The sequence below is a fragment of the Hemiscyllium ocellatum genome, chromosome 23, assembly GCF_020745735.1.
Source record: "Hemiscyllium ocellatum isolate sHemOce1 chromosome 23, sHemOce1.pat.X.cur, whole genome shotgun sequence".
In the NCBI taxonomy this organism is placed as follows: domain Eukaryota; kingdom Metazoa; phylum Chordata; class Chondrichthyes; order Orectolobiformes; family Hemiscylliidae; genus Hemiscyllium; species Hemiscyllium ocellatum.
Window position 1 is genome coordinate 49,240,992 of NC_083423.1, and position 23,213 is coordinate 49,264,204.

The 23,213-nt window shown below is 39.9% G+C and overlaps 1 protein-coding gene across 4 annotated transcripts in view; it reads left to right on the forward strand.

Moving 5' to 3' along the window:
* plekha5 (pleckstrin homology domain containing, family A member 5) overlaps positions 1 to 23,213 on the forward strand; it is a 341,912-nt gene that overhangs the window by 137,339 nt on the left and 181,360 nt on the right. The window contains exon 1 of one of the 4 annotated variants that reach the window (XM_060842971.1): positions 2,580 to 2,680. The exons of the other annotated variants lie outside the window; for them this stretch is intronic. The gene's annotated coding sequence lies outside the window, so the exon portion shown is untranslated. Of the gene's footprint in view, positions 1 to 2,579; positions 2,681 to 23,213 lie in introns of those variants that run through there. 4 annotated transcript variants of the gene reach the window in all.

A 23,213-nucleotide genomic window follows, 5' to 3' on the forward strand; every position in this document is an offset into this window, starting at 1 on the left:
ATATGCTTTCGTTTGATCTTTGTTTTAAACATTGTGTATAACTTGAGTAGAATTATGTCAGATCAGATATACAAACATAATCAACAAAATTGGCAGTAGAGGGATCAATGAGGTGAAAATTGGTGACAACAGTATTCTTGTTGAAATCTAACTCCTTTTTAAAATAATGTCATCAACTAATGTCTGACAGTGAAGAGAAAAATAGACCATTTACCTATGCCAAGGATAACATGCAAGCAGAAGAGGGAAACCCATCGAGAGCAATGCATGCCTGGTTTGAGTCAGTAAGGCAGCTGAAATGCTGAATGTAGTGGAAAAGGGTTGGCGGATAATGGATTGTGATGAATAATTTAGAAAATAGAAGCAGTTTTGAGTTTGGCTGGTAAGGTGGTTCATTTGCTATGAGCAAGGCAGGATGTCATTACTTGAAGATGATGAGAGAAATTGGAATCCTCATTGTTCTTCATTGTCATCTCCATCAGAAACTGTCTCTGTAAATGTCACTTCCTTTTATTAGATTGATGTAGCACCTGCCATCCTCGTTTCAATATTACTGGAGTACTGTGGCTCTATTATTGTGTGATATGAAGAAACCTCAAAAGTCACAGCATAAGTTTGAGTGTTGGGTATAGTGTCTCTAAAGAAGCTTTAATAAGAATCCTTGTCGTATGGTAGGAGCATGTGGAACTGTTGGATAATCCAAATATGACCTGTCCGAGTTCTCAGTTGCATATATTCTTACTGTCCCTTGTTAAGCAGCCATATCCAAGCCAACATATTGAAGCTGTTCATATGTCATACTGATTGAGAAGTGACTATGATTAATTTCACTCCATTGAGGGTTAGTTTTATTATTTTCTCAATTTTATACTTGTAGAGTTGGATACAAAAGATCTTTGTGGTATTATTGATTTTAAAAAAGTAGGGAATGTTTCCATTTCCCTCACTAAAATATGTCTTTCAACCATGAAAATATAAAAGTAGATAATGCCTTACATTTTCTTTTGTGTGACCTTGATATGCACAAATTAATTGTATTGACCTACACATGTTTGCACTTCAAATGCATTGCTTTGACTGTTGAGCAGTTTGGGATATTCTCATGATATAATCTGTCGAACAAATGTTGCTTTCTTTAACTTTTTCATCTTTTATTTGCAGTATGTTTTGATTAATCTTCAAAAATAGGAACTCACCAGCCGCTTCATTTAATTAACCTTGTGAAATATGTTCTTGAAATTTAAACAGGAAGCTAGCAATATTTATTGTCTTCTGTGGTTGACTCTGATATCTTCCAGAAGTGATTTTCAAACACTGAAATTTTATAGAGCTCTTTAGTCATCATTCCTGCAGTAAAATATTTCTATCATGATTATTATTCAATGCACATTTTCAAAAGTTTGTTTAGCTATCAAATATTAAGTACACGAATGACGAAGTTTATATAGTTTATCTTTGTCATTATTGAAGTTCATACTCCAAGGGTGCTGCCCTGTAAAATTTCGGCTTGTGTAGAGAATAAAGAGAATGAATAATAAGGAGAATAATGCTGTACATTATTGCGATTGAAATGCAGTGGTTTCCTTTAAGTTTGAAAGCCTTCATGAAGAAGGAAATTAATGGTTAAATGGCTCCTATGAGTCTCCATTAATTTATTTTAAACAAGCATAGAACTGTACAAAATAAATAATGTAATTCTAGGCACACTCTTTCTGTGTTTCATCCTTGGTGAGTGTTGTGCTGGTAGCAAAGAGTAGGAAGTCCCTGTTAGCGTAGTATTCCATTTTTAAAAAAATATTTATGTTCGATTCCACGGTGGAGGGAGGCGGGGGGTGGAGAGGGCGGGAGAGAGCTGGTTGGAAAGGCAATGACTATTCTAACTTTGCTCTAATATGGGAGATTAGGATCACCAGTGATGGCTTTTGTACAGTGGATTTCAGAAGCTTCCAAAATTTGCTCAGACTTCACAAGTTGCGGAATTATTGATGGTAAAAGTGTGACTCCTTGAGGACCAGAACACCTTTTAGAGACCTTGTAGTAGCCCTGAAGACTTTCTTGAGACCCCTGTTTGAACAGAAGATGAACTCTGATTGAAGTAATTTTTTATCCTCATTTTACTTCAAAATGGCGCTGGCTTATGGCGATAAAACACTCTTCTCTGTATCTTAAAGATGTATGTGACAATAAATAAAATGTTTGAAAATAGTAACATAGTAATAGTAATTGTAAAATAGAAATAATATGATGAGAGCTAATATGATGCATTGTACACACAAACTCATGCTTTTCAGAAATGTCAATTTATAAGCTTGTTTTTTCTGGAACAAATTATATACTTGCATGGTATGAGAAGGCAAAACGTAGAGCTGTTCCATATAATGTCTTGTTGAAGTGACATCATCTGTGGTGTCGTGTTTCAATTTCTGCAAGTGGCTTGGCAGCTGTGATGCTTTATTTCCCTGTCTTAGGGCAACAGAGCACTCACTGGGGAAGCTCTTCAAAGAAACAGGATCCATTTCAGAACTTAGCAAATGCTGCAGCTTGACTGATGTCTGGAGCTCAGTAAAAGAGTTGAATTACCTTGAAGACAAAAGTCGTACTTTGTGCTTTGATTCTGTTTCTACCTTGCTATTTGAGTTGCCTGAACTGGGCAGCAAACAGCAATGAATATATAGAGAATGTAAGTATGATCACTTTAGCAATATCAGGAAGAAATAAAGTGGTTGCGTGAGATATTTGCGTGCTGTGCTAAGTTTGCTTAACATTTCTCATTGCAATCATGGCTTGATGTTGGGTTTCAATTTAATTTAAGCATTAAAACGAATGTGTGTGTAACAATAGGTATAAGAAAAAAGGTATGTACGTGGAATTTTAAATGAAAGATCTTTGTTAGATTTTGTGAAGCCTCAAATGGGTTTTAAATTTCAGAATTTGGTTATGAAAGAATGCTACTTAATTCACCTTAGGCGTTTCTTTTTGATTGTGGCTGACATTAGGTTTTCTGCTTGTGTGATTTGATGTTAATGGCAAGGTACTACCTGGACTGATGTTTGACTTCTGACTGATATAGATCTGAAGGAGCAGTTCTTGTTTCACATTCATGTTTGGCTAGATAAACCTTGTGGCAGTGGGCTGTCTCAATGTGATATCTTCTTATTTGTGAATTGGGCATCTAGGTTCTATGTTCAGTTATCTGTTCAAGATGACTGCAGTTGGATACCTCTAGATTGATTGTAATTTTCTATTTATGCATCAGAAGTCGGTATCTGGCATGGTTCATGCAGATTTGTATTGCCCATAAGTTTTGTTGAAGATTAAAGTTGGGGGTTTTCTTCAGTATAAGTGTACAAAAGCATTGCAAGCAGAGGGAATGTAAAGGTATTGCATAAATGATTCTCTGGCAATGTACTACCTCATATTGGTAAATCACATTGATGTCTTTAGAATTAGCAAAAGTCTACAATATTTTGGTTTAGTTCACAAATTTCTGGTGTGCAAATTGCCACCTGTGGTGATAACTTATTCCAAGATTTTTTTTAAAAGGACAGTGCCTTGGATAGAGTATCCAAGTTAAATTTAATCTTCTGATGCAATTTTTAGTCACTCAGTAAAAACCAAAGAAGGCTTTATTGTGAAATAGTTATTTCTGTGTACCATGCCGTAAAATGGATGACTAGCTAACACTCTCTGCTGCAATTTGTTTAAATGCCTATTCTCTTCAAAGGAAAATCTCTTAACTGCAATTTTTAAAAGTCTGTGACAAATCCTTTAAAACTGCATGTTTTCTAAACATGTAGGATGGGAAATAATTGAGAATCAGAAGACACAAATTCCATGCTTTGTTTATTTTTTCTCATTGTTATGTTATGCAACAGATTCAATTAAGTTTATTTCCAAATCAAAACATTTCAGCTCATTCAAGAGAAAGATGTTAGTTTTGTGCTCCTGTAACCATTCCTAATCGACAATGTCCACTTGCCACAGTAATCAGGTTGCACACTATTTATGTTACTGTTTTTATTTCAGAATGCAATAGTATAGAATGTTAAGAGCCCTGGAGGTTTTCATTTTGATGCTTAGAATTTATAGGATTACAAGTATTTTCTTGTATTTCAAATGCGTCTGACTATAGTAAAAGCAGAAGCAAACCAAACTCACTTCTGAAATTTTTGTTTTATGCCACCAAATCACTAATTGTTACATTGATCATTTTAGTGCATGCATAAGTGATCAAAGCTGTAGCTATATCTGTACACTTGAGATTTTTGTTCAAATTTCTCAATTCTTGCCTTACCAATCTTGGGGACATTTATACTCTGACATAAATCTACTCATTGTTCCCCGTCCTTTGCTCTGCTATTGGCATGGCTTAACCATTTTAGCTACCTCTTCCAAATAATCTTTGCCTTGCTCTTTATTTTTCTGCATTTAAAATTTGCTAAAGATATTTTCAATTCAATGATTTATTTGACTCCTTAATCTATTGTCATTTCCAGTGTATTAATTTGCATTTATCAGATCAGGGAAGTCAATTGGAATGTCTGATGATAGAGTCACAAAATAATTTTTTGAGCAAGACAGAGCATTTGCAGTGCATGAATTTTTGCTTTCTGGGCATCATGTGATTGTCTCCTTTTAACTTTTAATTACTCAGTATTTCTTGCATATTTTACCTTTCCTTCTACTCAAAACAGTGGTTGCTAGCATACAGTTTCACTAGAACTCCAAGCAGTAGCACCATAAGTGCCATAAGTTAGTGATTTGTTCAGCTAATAACAGCTACTTTGTACTTTTATTCACATATAACAAGATGCCAGATAATGATTGAGTTTTGGTGATGCTGATGGAATCAACGTGACAACCATTTCTAATGCTGCCTGACAGTTGGTCAACCAGAATAGCCAAACAATGCAGGGCATGCTGGATTTCTCCCTCTCTCTTACCCCTCCCTATCACTAGTAGCACAGGCCAAATTCATCACTTCAGAATTGTCCAGGCTGTAATAGTTAACTCATCTTGCATTCCAGGTATACAAGTTTTCTCACTGATCATTATTTTGAAGAAGGAAAGAGGAGTTTTTTTTGTTAAAGCTAAGATTAGCATGTTGCCTATCAGTCAGTTTTTGTTCCCCAATATAATTATATTTGCTTATTATGGCCTTTGTTCCAGGTAGCCTGTTGAGTTGTCCACCATTGCAGTGACTATGGCATCAAGTTGCTTTTATTTACTTTGACTGTGCTATGTCTGATGCATTACTTTATCTTGTCTTTTTTTCTGGGAATCAACTCTGATCACCTGGCAATGTGATCCGCTGACGACTTTTGGGTATTCCTGCCAAAATGCTTCTTTCTCAGTTTCCATCCCCCATCATGGAGGACGACACCACCCACGCCCTCCACCTCCTCCATGATTTTCGCTTCCCCGGTCCCCAACGCCTTATCTTCACGATGGACATCCAGTCCCTGTAAACCTCCATCCCCCATCACGAAGGACTCAAAGCCCTCCGCTTCTTCCTTTCCTGCCGCACCAACCAGTACCCTTCCACTGACACCCTCCTTCGACTGACTGAACTGGTCCTCACCCTGAATAACTTCTCTTTTCAATCCTCCCACTTCCTCCAAACTAAAGGAGTTGCCATGGGCACCCGCATGGGCCCCAGCTATGCATGTCTCTTCGTAGGATATGTGGAACAGCCCATCTTCCGCAACTACACTGGCACCACCCCCCACCTTTTTCCTCCGCTACACCGATGACTGTATCGGCGCTACCTCGTGCTCCCACGAGGTTGAACAGTTCATCAACTTTACCAACACCTTCCATCCCGACCTCAAATTCACCTGGACTGTCTCAGACTCCTCCCTCCCCTTCCTAGACCTTTCCATTTCTATCTCGGGCGACCGACTCAACACAGACATCTACTATAAACCGACTGACTCCTACAGCTACTTGGACTACACCTCCTCCCACCCTGCCCCCTGTAAAAACGCCATCCCATATTCCCAATTCTTTTGTCTCCGCCGCATCTGCTCCCAGGAGGACCAGTTCCAATACCGTACAGCCCAGATGGCGTCCTTCAAGGACCGCAGATTCCCCCCAGACGTGATCGACGATGCCCTCCACCGCATCTCCTCCACTTCCCGCTCCTCCGCCCTTGAGCCCTGCTCCTCCAACCGCCACCAAGACAGAACCCCAATGGTTCTCACCTACCACCCCACCAACCTCCGCATACTGCGTATCATCCGCCGTCATTTCCGCCACCTCCAAACGGACCCCACCACCAGGGATATATTTCCCTCCCCTGCCCTATCAGCGTTCCGCAAAGACCACTCCCTTCGTGACTCCCTCGTCAGGTCCACACCCCCCACCAACCCAACCTCCACTCCCGGCACCTTCCCCTGCAACCGCAGGAAATGTAAAACTTGCGCCCACACCTCCTCCCTCACTTCCCTCCAAGGCCCCAAGGGATCCTTCCATATCCGCCACAAGTTCACCTGCACCTCCACACACATCATTGCATCTGCTGCACCCGATGTGGCCTCCTCTACATTGGGGAGATGGGCCGCCTACTTGCAGAACGCTTCAGGGAACACCTCTGGGACGCCCGGACCAACCAACCCAACCAGCCGTGGCTCAACACTTTAACTCTCCCTCCCACTCCACTGAGGACATGCAGGTCCTTGGACTCCTCCATCGCCAGAACATAACAACACGACGGCTGGAGGAGGAGCGCCTCATCTTCCGCCTGGGAACCCTCCAACCACAAGGAATGAACTCAGATTTCTCCAGTTTCCTCATTTCCCCTCCCCCCACCTTGTCTCAGTCGGTTCCCTCAACTCAGCACCGCCCTCCTAACCTGCAATCTTCTTCCTGACCTCTCCGCCCCCCCACCCCACTCCAACCTATCACCCTCACCTTGACCTCCTTCCACCTATCACATCTCCATTGCCCCTCCCCCAAGTCCCTTCTCCCTACCTTTTATCTTAGCCTGCCAGACACATTCTCCTCATTCCTGATGAAGGGCTCTGGCCCAAAACGTCGAATTTCCTGTTCCTTGGATGCTGCCTAACCTGCTGTGCTTTAACCAGCAACACATTTTCAGCTCTGATCTCCAGCATCTGCAGACCTCACTTTTTACTTTCTCAGTTTCTACTCTAGATTGATTGATTCAATTGTGCTCTAAAGTACAATTGTTTGGTCTGAGGAAGAGGTTTGAAAAGCAGAACCAAGAGTAAAATAAGAAACTAATGGAGAAACACTCATTGCAATAAACTAGTGATGTATTCAGCTACTAACGACTACATTGTAGTTTTATCTATGTATAACTATGAATTTTAAGTACCTTGATTGCAACATCATGCTATCCTCAATCATGTGTTGTACATGTTTGCTTTTGTTCCGACAGAATTGTTTCAATCATCTACACATATTGATGTAGGATACTCTACCCATGTGGTTCTCAGCATGAACCTTTTAATGCTTATTCTGGTGAACTGTTATTGTAGATTGCTTGCTCTGCAATTTCTAGTTTTGTCACTTTTGTAACAATATGACCCAAAGCCAAGTATTAGAGATGAAAATTCTGATGTGAGCTACTGTTATGAATTAAAACTTTAATTGGCACATTCTGCTGATTGAAATAAATTGGCAACTTTATAAAGACTGTTAAATAGTGTAGTGAGTAGGTGATGCTAGCAGTGGTTTGAATATATTCTGACACCGACTCCCACACAGTTTTGACACTGACTCATGCTCACTGTACTTTGCTCCCACACACACAAAGCTGTTTTATCTGGCTTTTCAAAATCTGTGACAGAGAATACTTGGTAAAGAGAGTTTTTAGTTACTGTTAGTGAACAAATAGTTTTTGAAGTAAGGCAGTAATTTCACAATATCCCTTGGACATGCAAAATCTTTAAAGGTTAAGAACTGACTAGTGTTCGGTTTCAGGAAGAAACCTTTTCCCATTGCTGACGGAGATACTGAATTGTCTTCATATGGCTATGTACTTTGTGTTAATTGATGTTTTTTTAATAAAGCTTCCACAGAATTTTCCAGAAGTGTAATTTTCAGCATTTGAAAATTCTGTATTAAATGCCTAACTAGAGGGCACAATTGTCGATCTATTCTTGATTCCAAACAGCTGTTAATAAATGTTTCTGTTTTTAAAATTAGTCTGAAGATCAAATAATGAATGGTTTAATTATTATAACTAAGTTAGTTTGCCCAGAGAAACAAGTAGATACAAATAGTCCATTGAGGGGCTATATAGTGTAGACAATGCACTGAGCTTTAGTTTTGCTACCAAGTGTATTTCAAACTTTATCCAATACCCTTTGAAATCACAAGATCACCTGCATCACTTTCATCAAACCACTTAGAGATTGATTAAAATCATTTCTGGGTTTCATTTATGGTCCTGTACTTTCCCAAAAGCTAGTTCCCAAAGGTCTATGAATATCCAGAACAGCAGAAATGGAAGCTTTCAAAATTAAAGCTGAGACATGAGTAGGCTAAATTTATGCTAAACACGAATGGATCAAAAAAGACATGCATTTTTCATTTTACCAAATTTAAACTTTGTTTGACTTAAAGGGAAAGTAAACTCAATGAGATTTAAAACTGACAAACAATTTGATCTTTTTAATTTCCAGCATGGTGAATTACGTTCAAATTATACTAATACATCTGTGAGTTTAGGCCAAGGTTTCTTGAACTATATGTTTGTCACTGTACAAAGTGCAAAATAAGCTAAGCATAAGTCACAATCATTGTTTGCAAGGTATCTGGGCAGCATATATAACAATATATTTTCCCTGCATCTTGATACTGAGCTTATCTCAGTACCTTTTTGTTTTAATGTATTGACAATGGTTAATGATTTCCCCAGACTAGACTGCCCTTGTTATAAGAGAAAAGAACAAAAAAAAATCCAATGCTGGTTTATTTCTTAGATTGCCATTCAATGAGTCTGAAGTGGGTTAAATAAAGATGGATATTGAAGTACAGAAGGACAATGATTATGTGCCCAACATCAGCTATGTAATCATATAGGACATCTGTCATCAATAATCCATGTTGTCTGCATAAAAAATAAATGAAAACTGTTCAGCTTTTGAGTCAAAGAGTCATACAGCATAGAAATGGAGGCTTCAGCCAACTATGTCTATGCCAACTAAGAAATTACACCAATCCCATTTATTTGGACTTGGTCCATGGCATTTAAGTACTCATCCAGATGCTTCTTAAATATTGAAAGTATTTGCCTCCACAATCCTCTTAGGCAGCACATTCCATATCTTTGCTACCTTCTGAGGGAGAATTTTTTTCTCAGATTTTCTCTCTACCACTTGCACCTCACCTTAAATATATGCCCTCTGGTATTAGCCATGTTTGCCATAGGGAAAGAGATTTTCACAATCTCCTTTGTCTACACATCTCATAATTTTGTATACCTCAAGCACACCCTTCCTCAGCCTCCTGTACTCCAAGGAAAACAAACTCAGACTATCCAGTCTCTCCACATAACTTGAGTCTTTTCAATTGAGCCATATCTTGGTGAATCTTCTCTGCACCCTCCCCAGTGCAATGACATCCTTCTGCTAGTGTTGTGATCAGAACTGTATACAGTTGTGGTCCATTTGTGGCCTGATCAATGTCTCATAAAGTTAGAACAAGACTTCCTTGATCCTGTATTATACACCCTGATTAATAAAGGCAAGTATCCTGTATGCTGCTTTCACCACCCTGTTTACATGTGTTGACACTTTCAGGGATCTATGGACTTGTACGTCAAGGTCCCTTTGTTCCTCAGTACTCCCTAAGGACCTCCCAAAATGTATCACCTCACATTTATCAGAATTAAACTCTATCTGCCATTGTCTGCCCAATTTACCAGCTAATATCAGTCTGTAGCCTGAGAGCGTCCTCTTCAGTATCATCAACACCACCAGTTTTCATGTCACATATTAGTGAACTTGCTGTTCTGGATATTCGTTATAGTATAAAACAGTGGTCTCTGAAATGTGATGCTAATGCTTTCCAACATATCTATATTGTGCCAAGGATTAGATGAGTCCAGCAGATATAGGAAATTGCTTGATGCTGAATGCTCATTAGCATCGGCTAAGAGTGTCAACATGAACTATTTTGAATTGGCGAGATGTCTACATGGTGAATGCAGATTGTACCTAAAAATTGTCTTGACAGTGGAAGACAGAGGGATGTTGTTCAGACTGGAGCCCTGTGACCAGTTTGGGCCACAAGGATCATTGTTGGGTTCACTGTTTTTTGGTGGCAGATGGGAATTTAATTTGGGTAAATGCGAGTTGTTGCATTTTGGTCAAGGAAACCAGGTAGATCTTAAACTGTTAATGGTGAAACCCTGGGGAGTATTGCCAAACAAAGAGATGGAGGGGTGCAGGTGCATAATTCTTTGAAATTGGAGTCATAGGTAAATTGGTGATAAAGAAGGCATTTGGCATGTTTACCTTCATTGGTCATAACATTGAGTATAAGAGTTTGAATGTCATGTTGCGGTTTATTGGTGAGTCCTCTTCGAGGGTACGCTTTACAATTCTGATTGCCCTGCTATCAGAAGGATATAATTAAATTGGAGAGGATTCAGAGAAGGTTTAGCAGGGACCGGAGAGTTTGAGCTATAGGGAGAGGTTGAATAGACTGGGGCTATTTTCCCTGAAGTGTCGGAGGTTGAGGGGTGACATTACAGATGTTTATAAAATCATGAGGGGTATGGATAGGGTGAATAATTAAGATCTTTTCCAGATAGAAGGGAAGTACAAAACTAAAGGACATAGGTTTAAGGTGAGAGGGGAAAGGACATGAGGGGTAACTATTCATACAGCGGGTGATGTGTATGTGGAACTAACTGCCAGAGGAAGTGGAGGCTGGTACAGTTGCAATATTTAAAGGTTTCTGCATGGGTACATGAATAAAAGGGTTTTGAGGGTTATGGACCAAATGCTGGCAAATGGGACCAGGTCAGATTGGGATGTCTGGTGGGAGCAAATGAGTTACACCAAAGATCTCTTTCCTTGCTGTCTGATTCTGATTCTTTCAATTACACTTCAGAGTACTCATTTTGGAGGTCATGATGCCAGCCAGGGCAATACCTCAGCACAACCCTGATAAAGCTCAACACTGGCTGCTCTTTAGTGATGCTCTTTAAATTAATATCATTGGGCATAAGCAGATGCCAATGAAATATCATGCAATGTCTTGGTATTCTTGAAGACTGGTGAGAGTGTCTGTATGGAGGAGCAAACCATATCTGTTTATGACTGGATTGGCTCCTACTGTTGGACACATCTCTCTATTGGATATCCACAAATTCTTTTTCCTTTGGAAGACCTCTGCTCTGGATTTTTGTATGGTTGGTGACAGGAAGACAATATAGATTTAAGTCCTCAAAGTTATGACTCAGTTTGTGAAAGTCAACTTGTAGGAATATCCTCATTTCCCAAGCAATCCATGTGAAAGCCAGAGTTTGGGTGCTGCAGCCATTTGATGTCTGTGGAAAAAAAAGTAGAAGTTGAAATACTGTATTATGTAGTGCAACACTATGCACTCCTACTTGTTGCACCTCGCAAAATAAAAGAATGCACGCAACAGAACAGAAATGCAGACAATAGGATCTGCCTCTGCTTGGGAATGACCTGCTTCTGCAACAGCTGGTAAATTCATTGTGCAGTCATATTTTTTAGTTCATTTAAGGGATGTGAGTACATTGGCTCAGCCAGTAAGTAGTGTCTAAAGGACTGTTGAGACTCAACTGCGTTGTGATGGTTCTGGTGTCACATGTACTCGAGGCCAGATAAAAAAAGGAGAATTTTCTTCCTGAAAGGACCTTCCTGAACCAGATGATTTTTATGACAATTGGCAGTGATTAAGTGGTTACCGTTAGACTAGCTGTTTTTCTTCCAGATATTTTGTTGAATTCATGTTTCGACATATTCCAGGCTCAGATTCAAACCCGTGTCCCTACATCATTAGCCTAGGATTCTGGCTTATTAGTCCAGTGAAATGTGACTGTATTATAGACCCCCTAACAGTCAGATGGAAATTGAGAAACAAACTTGTAAGGAGATCTCAGCTATCTGTAAGAATAATAGGGTGGTTATGGTAGGGGATTTTAACTTTCCAAACATAGACCGGGACTGCCATAGTGTTAAAGGTTAAAATAGAGAGAAATTTGTTAAGTGCATGAAAGACAATTTTCTGATTCAGTGTGTGGATGTTCCTCCTAGAGAAGATGCAAAACTCAACCTACACTTGGGAAATGAGGCAGGGCAGGTGACTAAGGTATTAGTGGGGGAGCACTTTGGGGCCAGCGACCATAATTCTATTAGATTAGTGATGGAAAAGGATAGGCCAGATCTGAAAGTTGAAGTTCTAAATTGGAGAAAGGCCAATTTTGACGGTTTTAGGCAAGAACTTTCGAAAGCTAATTGGGGGCAGATCTTCACAGGTAAAGGGACAGCAGGAAGATGGGAAGCCTTCAGAAATGAGATAACGAGAATTCAGAGAAAGTATATTCCTGTCAGGGTGAAAGGAAAGGCTGGTACGTTTAGGAAATGCTGGATGATTAAAGAAATTGAGGGTTTGGTTAAGAAAAAGAAGGAAGCATATGTAAAGTATAGACAGGATAGATCGCGTGAATGCTAAGAAGACGATAAAGACTTAGTAGTGTTCTTAAGAGGCAAATCAGGAGGGCAAAAAGGGGACGAGATAGCTTTGGCAGAGAGAGTTAAGGAGAATCCAAAGAGTTTTTACAAATACATTAAGGGCAAAAGGGAGAGAATAGGGCCCCTCAGAGATCAGCAAGGCGGCCTGTGTGTGGAGCTGCTGAAAATGGGGGAGATACTAAATGAGTATTTTGCATCAGTATTTACTGTGGGAAAGGATATGGAAGATATAGACAGTAGGGAAATAGATGGTGACCTCTTGCAAAATGTCCAGATTATGGAGGAGGAAGTGCTGGATGTCTTGAAACGGGTAAAGGTGGATAAATCTCCAGGACCTGATCAGGTGTACCCAAGAATTCTGTGGGAAGCGAGCGAAGTGATTGCTGGGCCCCTTGCTGAGATATTTGTATCATTGATAGTTACAGGTGAGGTGCCGAAAGACTGGGGGGTGCCACTGTTCAAGAAAGATGGTAAGGACAAGGCAGGGAACTATAGACCAGTGAGCCTGACGTTGGTGGTGGGCAAGTTGTTGGAGGGAATCGTGAGGGACAGGATGTACATGTATTTGGAAAGTCAACATGGCTTTGTGCATGGGAAATTATGTCTCACAAACTAGATTGAGTTTTTTGAAGAAGTAACAAAGAAGATTGATGAGGGCAGAGCAGTAGATGTGATCTATATGGACTTCAGTAAGGCGTTCGACAAGGCTCCCCATGGGAGACTGATTAGCGAAGTTAGATCTCATGGAATACAGGGAGAACTAGCCATTTGGATTCAGAACTGGCTCAAAGGTAGAAGACAGAGGGTGGTGGTGGAGGGTTGTTTTTCGGACTGGAGGCCTGTGACCAGTGGAGTGCCACAAGGGGTTCGGTGCTGGGCCCTCCATTTTTTGTCATTTACATAAATGATTTGGATGCAAGCATAAGAGGTACAGTTAGTAAGTTTGCAGGTGATACCAAAATTGGAGGTGTAGTGGACAGCGAAGAGGGATATCTCAGATTATAACAGGATCTGGACTAGATGGGCCAATGGGCTGAGAAGCGGCAGATGGAGTATAATTCAGATAAATGCGAGGTGCTGCATTTTGGGAAAGCAAATCTTAGCAGGACTTATACACTTAATGGTAAGGTCCTAGGGAGTGTTGCTGAACAAAATGACCTTGAAGTGCAGATTCATAGCTCCTTGAAAGTAGAGTCGCAGGTGGATAAATAGAGAAGAAGGCGTTTGATATGCTTTATGTTATTGCTCAGAGTATTGAGTACAGGAGTTGGGAGGTCATGTTGCAGCTGTACAGGACATTGATTAGGCCACTGTTGGAAAATTGCATGCAATTCTAGTCTCCTTCCTATCGGAAAGATGTTGAAAGGGTTCAGAAAAGACTTACAAGGATATTGCCAGGGTTGGAGGATTTGAGCTATGCTGGGCTGGGCTGTATTCCCTGGAGCGTTGGAGGCCGATGGGTGACCTTATAGAGGTTTACAAAATTATGAGGGGCATAAATAGGCAAAGTATTTTCCCTGGGGTTGGGGAGTATTTTCCCTGGGGTCCAGTACTACAGTGGAGTTTCGGGTGAGAGTGGAAAGATATAAAAGAGATCTGAGGGGCAACTTTTTCACACAGGGTGGGATGAGCTGCCACAGGAAGCGGTGGAGGCTAGTACAATTGTAACATTTAAGAGGCATTTGGATGAGTATATAAATAGGAAGGGTTTGGAGGGATATGGGCAGAGTGCTGGCAGGTGGAACTAGATTGGGTTGAGATATCTGGTCGGCATAGACAGGTTGGACTGAAGGGTCTGTTTCATGCTGTACATCTCTATGACTCTGACTCTATGACATTATGACCATGCATGATGTGTTCTATGCCTAACTAGGTTGCATGTGTGTAACGCCTCTTTGAATATTTAAATGAACAACTCCTCAAGTTTCACTTGTGCTTCAGCGTCCCTAGTCCTGATTGTTGATCACCCACTGCAGAGGAGTGGGTAGGACAGCAACGTTCATGCTTAGACCGCCGCTCCTGAACCTGACCAAGCTGGTCGGGTACCAGTTGGGTGAGGTGGGTCATTCAGCCTGACTGGTATGTCATGCAGCAGGTGCATGCAGTGTCTAAGGTACGTGCAGCTTTGAAGCATTTTGTGATTGATTGAATGCTGTAAGTCTTGGAGTGCTTTACCACCTCCAAAATGGTACTTCAATTGAAATTTGAGTTTTCTTTGGAGCTTTGGTTTCAATTACAGTGCCTCACATTTGCAGTTTTGTAGTTACTAGGCCTGGTTGTTCAGTCAATTGTTAATCAGCTTTATTTACTCAACAGAATGTAAAAAGGAGTTCTTCTGGAGTATTGGTAATGTCCCTACCTCTGAGCCAGAAGATCTGGGTTCATGTGGCATCTGCTGTAGATGTGTGTAATAACATTTCTCAACAAGTTGATTAGAAAGTATCAAAAACACAACTGGGACGCAGGTTATTGATCAGTACAATAATCAGAGGTCTGTATTATTGCATTCTGTAAAGAAATTTCAATCAAGAAAAGCATCCATGTCTAGCTTCATAACTTCACCATCTGGCTCAGTGCAATTAGCAATGGTGACACTAAAACCTTTCATTTGCTAGAACAAAGGACAACAAAGCTACATATGGAACCATTGCTAGACACAGTACAAGATTAACTCAGTATACTTATAGTCACATGATTGGTCACTTGTTCCAGTTTTTGTCAAGGTGTGATCCTATGGGTGACTTAATGTTTGGTCTTGGCACAGCATGTATTTAGGACGTTGGGGATGGGAAATGTGGGAAATGCTGTTACCTACCTGTAAAAAATTTTATGGTCTTGAAAGTCATTTGAAGATGAGTAAGGTTGTTTATCTAAATAATTAACAGTTTTAACAGGATGGATGTTGGAGAGACTCTTGGAGCTTTGATTATACAATACAATAGAGCACAGCACATGAACAGGTCCTTCCACCCATCAAGCCTGCGCTGAGGTTCTTATAATGTGGCCCTGTTGCAAATTTAGGGTGGAGCTAGATTTATAAAAATCACATGATCTCATTAGATATTATGTCACTTTCAATTTTAAGAGTGACTAGTATTAAATCACAATGTTGTCTCAGTCTTTTGTGTGTCTTAAATAATCCTCATTGACATGAACAAATAAAGCTTGCATTATAACCTAGGAAAAAAATGTTCTTTGTTGTTCCTGTAAATCCTGTGGAATAATATTTACCACATTGTGAATGATTTTCCGCATCTGTTCATTTAAATCTTGTTGTGGAGGAAGTGTTAGCAACCTCCTCCCTGTACTATCACAATTCTGTAATTATATGTAATAATGCGTTTCTTAAATGGGGAAGTACTTTGTTTGTTTCAGTTGTCAATTGGTAAATTATTGTAAACTAGCTATGCTAAATTTTTTATTCTGATCATTGACATTGCCCACAGTGCTCTGCTTTAGTGTGATTACACAAGTTGTGGAAGTTACAGAATGTAGGAAAATGTATATGATACATTAATTTTTCTACATACAAAGACTCTACTTGTCTGTTCCGAGAGATATAGTCTTTGATTCTGAGGGCAGATGTTAAACCCAATCAATAGTCAACAGATGAATAAGGCCACCACTTCCCCAAAACGTACCTGAAGTCACACTTCCCTTCACAGAATTATTTCCATCACCCCTCACAGTTAGTTCTTTTCCTTTAAATTTGTCTTATTTGAAACAATTTTTTCTGCATAATGGACCTTCACAATGGAAAATGTACAAAATTTTGATTTCTCTTTGGAGTAAAATAATTGCTTTAATTTTGTTTTTGAACTTTTCACATTTGACTACGTGAAATCTTGCTACACTGTTTTCATTGAATATGTATGATTTGGCAGGTTTTTGACTACTTCAAAGCAGCAAGTGAGTATTTATTTTGCAAGGGGTAATAGTTGTCAAATTTGGTGTTGAAACAAAATCACTGAGATTGAAATAATCTCACAAAGGAATTTTACTTCCTGGTCAGTTTTTGTTTTGAGAAGGTTAGATGTCATGAGTGAATGTTTCTTAAGTTTTTGTGCAAAATTTGTTCTTTTATTGGTCAAGTGCACAGTGTTTTGAGATAATAGTGACCAGAAATGTTTAACATTGAAGGTGATTTTTTTTATCTGATAACAGGTATGATAAGTCTATATAAAGTCTTGCTTCTTCCATGAAGAAAGCGTGAAAATACATAGATTGTGTTCTTTCTGGAGAATTTGTACTTGAAGTTTTTGTATTTAAATTACACTTTTTAGAAGGATGAGTTGGATTGTGACTTAAAAATTTTCAGCATGCTGAATCTGGTAGCAGTGTAACTGACTGTTATTTTTGTAAAAATGCATTGCTAATGTAATTGCATGAAATACTTTGTATTGTGTATTTGTAGCTTCACTACTTTGATGCAAGAGCTGTTAATTAGAATGAAATACTACAGCAGATGTTTTGCCTTGAGCTCCGATAGTTGGCTTTTCAATATTTAGGAGGCATTGACAATGAATTGCAACATTGTTCCAATGTTTCGCAATAATCATGACCATGCAAACTTTTACAGTGTTATTAGAGCCCTTGTAATAGGTAGTTTAGGGGCTTGAAAGCCCTTTTAGGTGATAACTACTTTGGATAGGCTTCTGCCTAATCCTTCAGTTTAAAGTTTTAATGATTCTGAGTCGAAGCTCATCTTTGAGAAAATGCTGACCCACCCTCTATGCTTCAGTGATGACCATTATTTTCGACCTTAAGTATGTAAAAATTAAAGCTTCCAGGCTAGCATTTAGTTTTGGATAGGATCGGAAATACTTTCTGATTCTCCAAACATGTAGCCAGATGTCCTGGGGCTGGAGCTGGAAGAGGAAGAATTTAAACGTAACAATTGTATCTATACAGCATCATATAACAATCAAAAACATCCCAAGATCCTTCCTGGATTGCCGTCAAGCTGCAGTCACAAAACATGAGTCAGCTGCCAAAGAGAAGGGTAAAGCATTTTAAGGCAGCACTATTGGAGAATTCCAAGTAAAGAGCAAAACAAAGGGTGAAGGAGAAATAAACATAGCCTGAAAAACCGAAGCTGAGCGATAGAATTAGGGATTGAGAAGTAAAATAGAAAAAAAGGGACCATGATACACTTTCTGCTTGAGGACAAAGATTCTCCTGATCTTATCACTGGGGACAGGAAGATGATGGAGACCAGCAGGGATGGATGTGACAGAAGAAAATAACTTGATGAAATACTGGTGAAGACTACAATCCTGCACAAGTTGGAGATTACATAGGAGAACCGTGAAAAGGCCACTAGATAAAATTAAGCCCAGAGATAATCATACATAGTGAGGATTATGTGGAAGTGACAGGGAATTCGGAATCCATGATGCATTGAATTAAAATCCTGACTCTAACAGTAAAAATACAGTCTTCTGAAACCATGCCAATCAGCACTCTTTCTTCATAAGCTACTGTTCTTCCAATACCACAAGTATCTATCAGCTTTTGAGTGTAACATGGTTGAACTCGGGCACAATTGTTGCGTGTGAAACCTCAGGAAACGAACCTGAGATGTAACTCGCACACACCAACTTCTACAAACAGTTAAAGTTTATTAAAGCTTATATAAGCTAGGTGACTACTTTGACCCTCTTGGCAGGCGTGTGAAGTCGAGTCAGAGAGGCACTGGACAAAGAAAACACATCCCCTTTATACAAGTCAGTTGGTAATGCTCACAGATACTCTGGTCACTCCCCCATAGCCACATGCCACTCGACAGCCTCACAGTCACATGTTACCCCAGGTACAATGGTAGGATGAGATCATCCTCAGAGATAATGTAAATTAAACGCCCTCATCCTGGGGAATCGTTATGCAGACGATTTCCTGACTTAGTGATTGCCCAAGACAATGTAGGTGTGACTTACCTAGCTTCGGGGGATGGCTAGAAAGCATTTCTGAATTGAAGGGATCGAATGATAGTTTAATTTTATAATAGTTGGGGAAGTGGTAGCAAATGACTGTCTAATTGGAGTGGGGGTCATTCACATTCTTGCGTGACTATTATCCTCACCCACTTCGAGAATGTTCACTCAGTGTAGTTTAACCCTTTAATATTACATTAAAGTCCAGGGAGATATTCAGATTTAATCTTTTAACATTACGCAGTGACCTTTCCTAACAACCAAACTGGTGCTGTCAAACAAGCAAATTGACAGTCTGTAGTCGTTGTCAATGTTCACCAAGTACAGGTCATTCTGCTTTAAACGCATTATGCTCATTTTGTTTATGCAAATTCCCAAAACACGATTGACGAATTGGGGTCACTGTTTCTATAGAACCAACTTTTAAAGCATATGTTGGTTATAACATGATTCCAGCTCCAGTAGTTTAAATGGTGCAGCTTTGTATGATTTTCTTATTACACGGGGTTGCACGAGAACGGAACTACCACATTATAGCAGAACTGCCTGTAATCTCTCTGTATGATACATTAATTGTTTCCACACCTGTTTGCTACCTATAGCCTCGCTTCTTCAACAGACAAAAGCCACATGTTTTTGAACCTCATTTCAAAATGTTCCCCAGTAACCTAGTTGCAGACCTGAACAACCAAATCTACTCGGACATAAATAGTAATTGTGCTTGGATTGTGACAGAGGTAATGGATAAATACATTGCAAAAATCAAAGAACAGATCAGCACAGGAGCAGGCCCTTTATCCCATTATGACTAAGATGAAAAATGATGGCTTTCTGAACTAAAAACCTTTTGTGTCTATGATCGAATCAAATTTATGTAAAGCTATTGTATCTGTTTCCTGCAGCTCCCCTGGCAGAACATTCCAGGTACTTACCATCCTGTGCATTAAAAAAATGCCCCTCGCAGTTCCTTTAGACCTAATCCCTTTAATTAAAACCTATTTCCCCTACTAATTGACATTTCTACCCTGAAAAAGAGAATTGTGACTATCCATTCTATCCACGCCTCCCATAATTCTGTAATTATGGTAGTGCAACTTCCACTAGGTTGCGCCTCATTCTTTAACCTTCAAGTGTCCATCTTCCCTCATAGCTATATCTCCCAAACCAGGCCCAATGTCCTTCTGGTAGTGTGGCGACCAGAACTGAACACAATATTCTAAATGTGGCCTAATTGAAGTTCCATTCGGTTGCAACATGACTTGCCAATTTTTATACTGTGGCCTCACCAATGAAGGCAAGCGTGCCATATGCTTTCTTGATGATTTTATCTACTTGGGTTGCCATTGTCAGGGAACTGTGGACTCTGTATGCTGAGGTCCCTCTATCTTGATGCTGCTATGGATTCTGCCATTTATTGTATACTTTTCTCTTGCATTAGGTCCTCCAAAATGCATCACCTCAATTAAATTCCATCTGCCATTTCTCTACCCAAGTCTGCAGCCTATCCATATCCTGCTACACCATCTGGCAATCTTCCTAACTCTCCATAGTTCTCCCAATCTTTGTGTCATTTACACACTTGTTAATCAGACCACCTACATTCTCTTCTAAATCATTTATATATATTACAAAAATAGGGGCCACAGCACTGATCCCTGTGGAACACCCCAGTCATAGATCTCCAATCTGGAAAATACCATTCCACCACTACTCTGTCTTGTATGGCTAAGCCTGATCTGTATCCTTCTTACCAGCTCACCACGGATCCCATGTGATTTCACCTTTTGTATCAACCAGCCATGAAGGACCATGTCAAAGACCTTGCTGAAGTCCATAAATTATCTTTGTCATTTGCTCAAAAAAATCCCTCCATAAAGTCATGCTGCTTATCGTTAATAAGTGCATATTTTTGCCAATGTGTGAAAATCTTGTACTTAAGAATAATTTCCTTCCCACTAACGTACGGCCTATAATTTCCATGGCGAGTTTTGAGAAAATTTGTAGCTCAGGTTGAAGTTCTGGATGTAGGTTTGCTTGCTGAGCTGGGAGGTTCATTTCCAGACATTTTGTCACTCTACTAAGTAACATTTTCAGTGGGCCTCAGGTGAAGCAGTGTACATAATTCCTGCTTTCTATATATATGTTTGGGTTTATTTGGGTTGGTGATGTTATTTCCTGCGGTGAAGTCACTTCTTACTCCATTTCTCAGGAGGTGGTAGATGGGGTCTAACTTGATGTGTTTGTTGATCGAGTTCTGGTTGGAATGCCATGCTTCTCGGAATTCTTGTGCATGTCTCTGTTTGGCTTGTCCTAAAGTGGATGTGTTGTCCCAGTCGAAATGGTGTCCTTCCTTATCTGTATGTAAGGATACTAGAGGGTCATGTTACTTTGTGGCTAGTTGGTATTCATGTATCCTGGTGGCTAGTTTTCTGCCAGTTTGACAAATGTAGTTTTTGTTACAGTCTTTGCACGGTATTTTGCAAATGATATTAGATTTGCTTGTTGTAATTTCCATGATATTCCGTTTCCTTTCTTAAACAAAGGAACAACATTGTCTCTTCTCCTTTCCTCTATGTCCTCTCCTGTGATTCTAAGAGGGTACCAAGATTTTATGCAAGGTTCCAAAAATGTCCTCACTCATCCATCTTAACATTCTGGAATAGATCCCATCAGATCCTGAGAACTTGTCTACCTTAAAGCTTTCCAAAACACCCAATATCACCACCTGTTTAACATTGACATGCCCTAGAATATCAACATACCTATCCACTGCATCCTCTTTTTGTGGATACTCATGCAAGGTATTCACTAAGGACTTCACCCCCTTCCTCTGGCTGTATGAATAAATTCCCTGCTTTGTCCTTGAGTGGACTTGTTTGTCTACCTTCAGTATGTATAAAATGCTTTGGGATTTTCCTTAACCCTGTACGCCAACACTCCTAATTCTTTGTTTGAGATCTTTAATGCTGTCTTTGTATTCTTCAAGGAGTCTGTCTATCTTCAGTTTCCTAAACCTTATACATGTCACCTTTTTCATAAGTGCTCAATTTGTCTTGTCATCCAAGGTTCCCAAATATTGTCACTCTTATCCTTCATTTTGACAGGAATATTCTGGTCTTGAACGTTAATCAACTCGCCTTTTAAAAGATTTCCATATGCCAGATGTGGTATTACCTTCAAACAGCCACCCCCAGTTCCTACCTAATACTTTAACATTGCCCCAATTTTACATGTTCAGAAATGCCATTACACACCTGTGGAGCAGGTAGGATTTGGATCCGGATCTCCTGGTCCGGGTTTGAGACACAGCCACTGCACCACAAGAGGGCTCTAAAAACACAGTCAGTTGTGCACTGCCCAGCTCAGGTATACCACATACTTCACTTCGGAGTAATGAACCTTGGTAAATACTTTCATTTGATTACACTTCTTACCCTTACCTATAAAATTTTAAAATTACAGAATTATGGTCACTGTTAACAAAATGCTCGCCCAATGAAATCTTGATCATCTGGCCGAATTCAATGTTTAGTCTGGCCCTTTCCCTATTTGGACTGTTTGCAAATTGTTTGAGAAATGTGTCCTAGACATATGTAACAAATGCCCTCCACACACATGCACGTGCACATGCATCCCCTTGGCCACGCCAAGCCCTCAGCATGAGGGAGTCCCAGTCAATAAAGGGTAAGTTACAATCGCCCACCATAACAATCACAACCCTGTTGTTTTTGCATGTATAGATAAGCTGTCCAGCGATTTGTTCCTCTACCACCGCTTAGCTGTTGGGAGACCTGTGGTACAGTCCCATCAAAATGATTGCATCTGTCCTGTTCCTGAGCTCTACCCATATGACCTTGCTGGATGAGTCCTCCATGCTCCCTTAAAAGTTTTTATTCTCCCTTAAAAGTAATACAACTCCCCCACCTCTTTGACAGTCCTCTCAATCTCTCATCAGATATCGAAATCTTGGGACTCGAAGCTGTCAGGCTTGCCCCTTCTAAACAAGTTTCTGTAATAGCTACAACATCATAGTTTTTTGTATTAATCCAAGCTCTAGGTTCAGATGCCTTACCTATCAAACTCTTTGCATTAAATCAAATACACCTCAGTCCTGCCAAATTCAATAATTTCTCCCTGCCCATCATCATCTTAGTCTTATTTGTCTTAGTCTCTGAATCCTCCTTGGTCATTTTACTTGCTGACCTACTGCTTTTGTTCCTGCCTCTTGCTACATTGTTTAAACTCTTGAGTGACATGAACAAACTTCCCTGCCACCCTTCTCGTATAGGTCCCCTGCCCCATGGACAGCTCAATGATCCACATACCTGAAGCCCTCAGTTTTACACCAACTCTTTAGCCACATGTTTAACTGTACTGTCTTCCTATTTCTAGCTTAACTGGCACGTGGCAAAGGAAATAATCATGAGATTGCAACCCTAGACCTATCTTTGTTCAACTTCTCACCGAACTCCCTGAACTCCCTTCTCAGAAGCTCATCTGTCTTTTAGCCTATGTCATTAATACAAACATGTACCATAACCTCTGCTGTTCACCCTCCCCTTTCAGAATAACCTGTGCT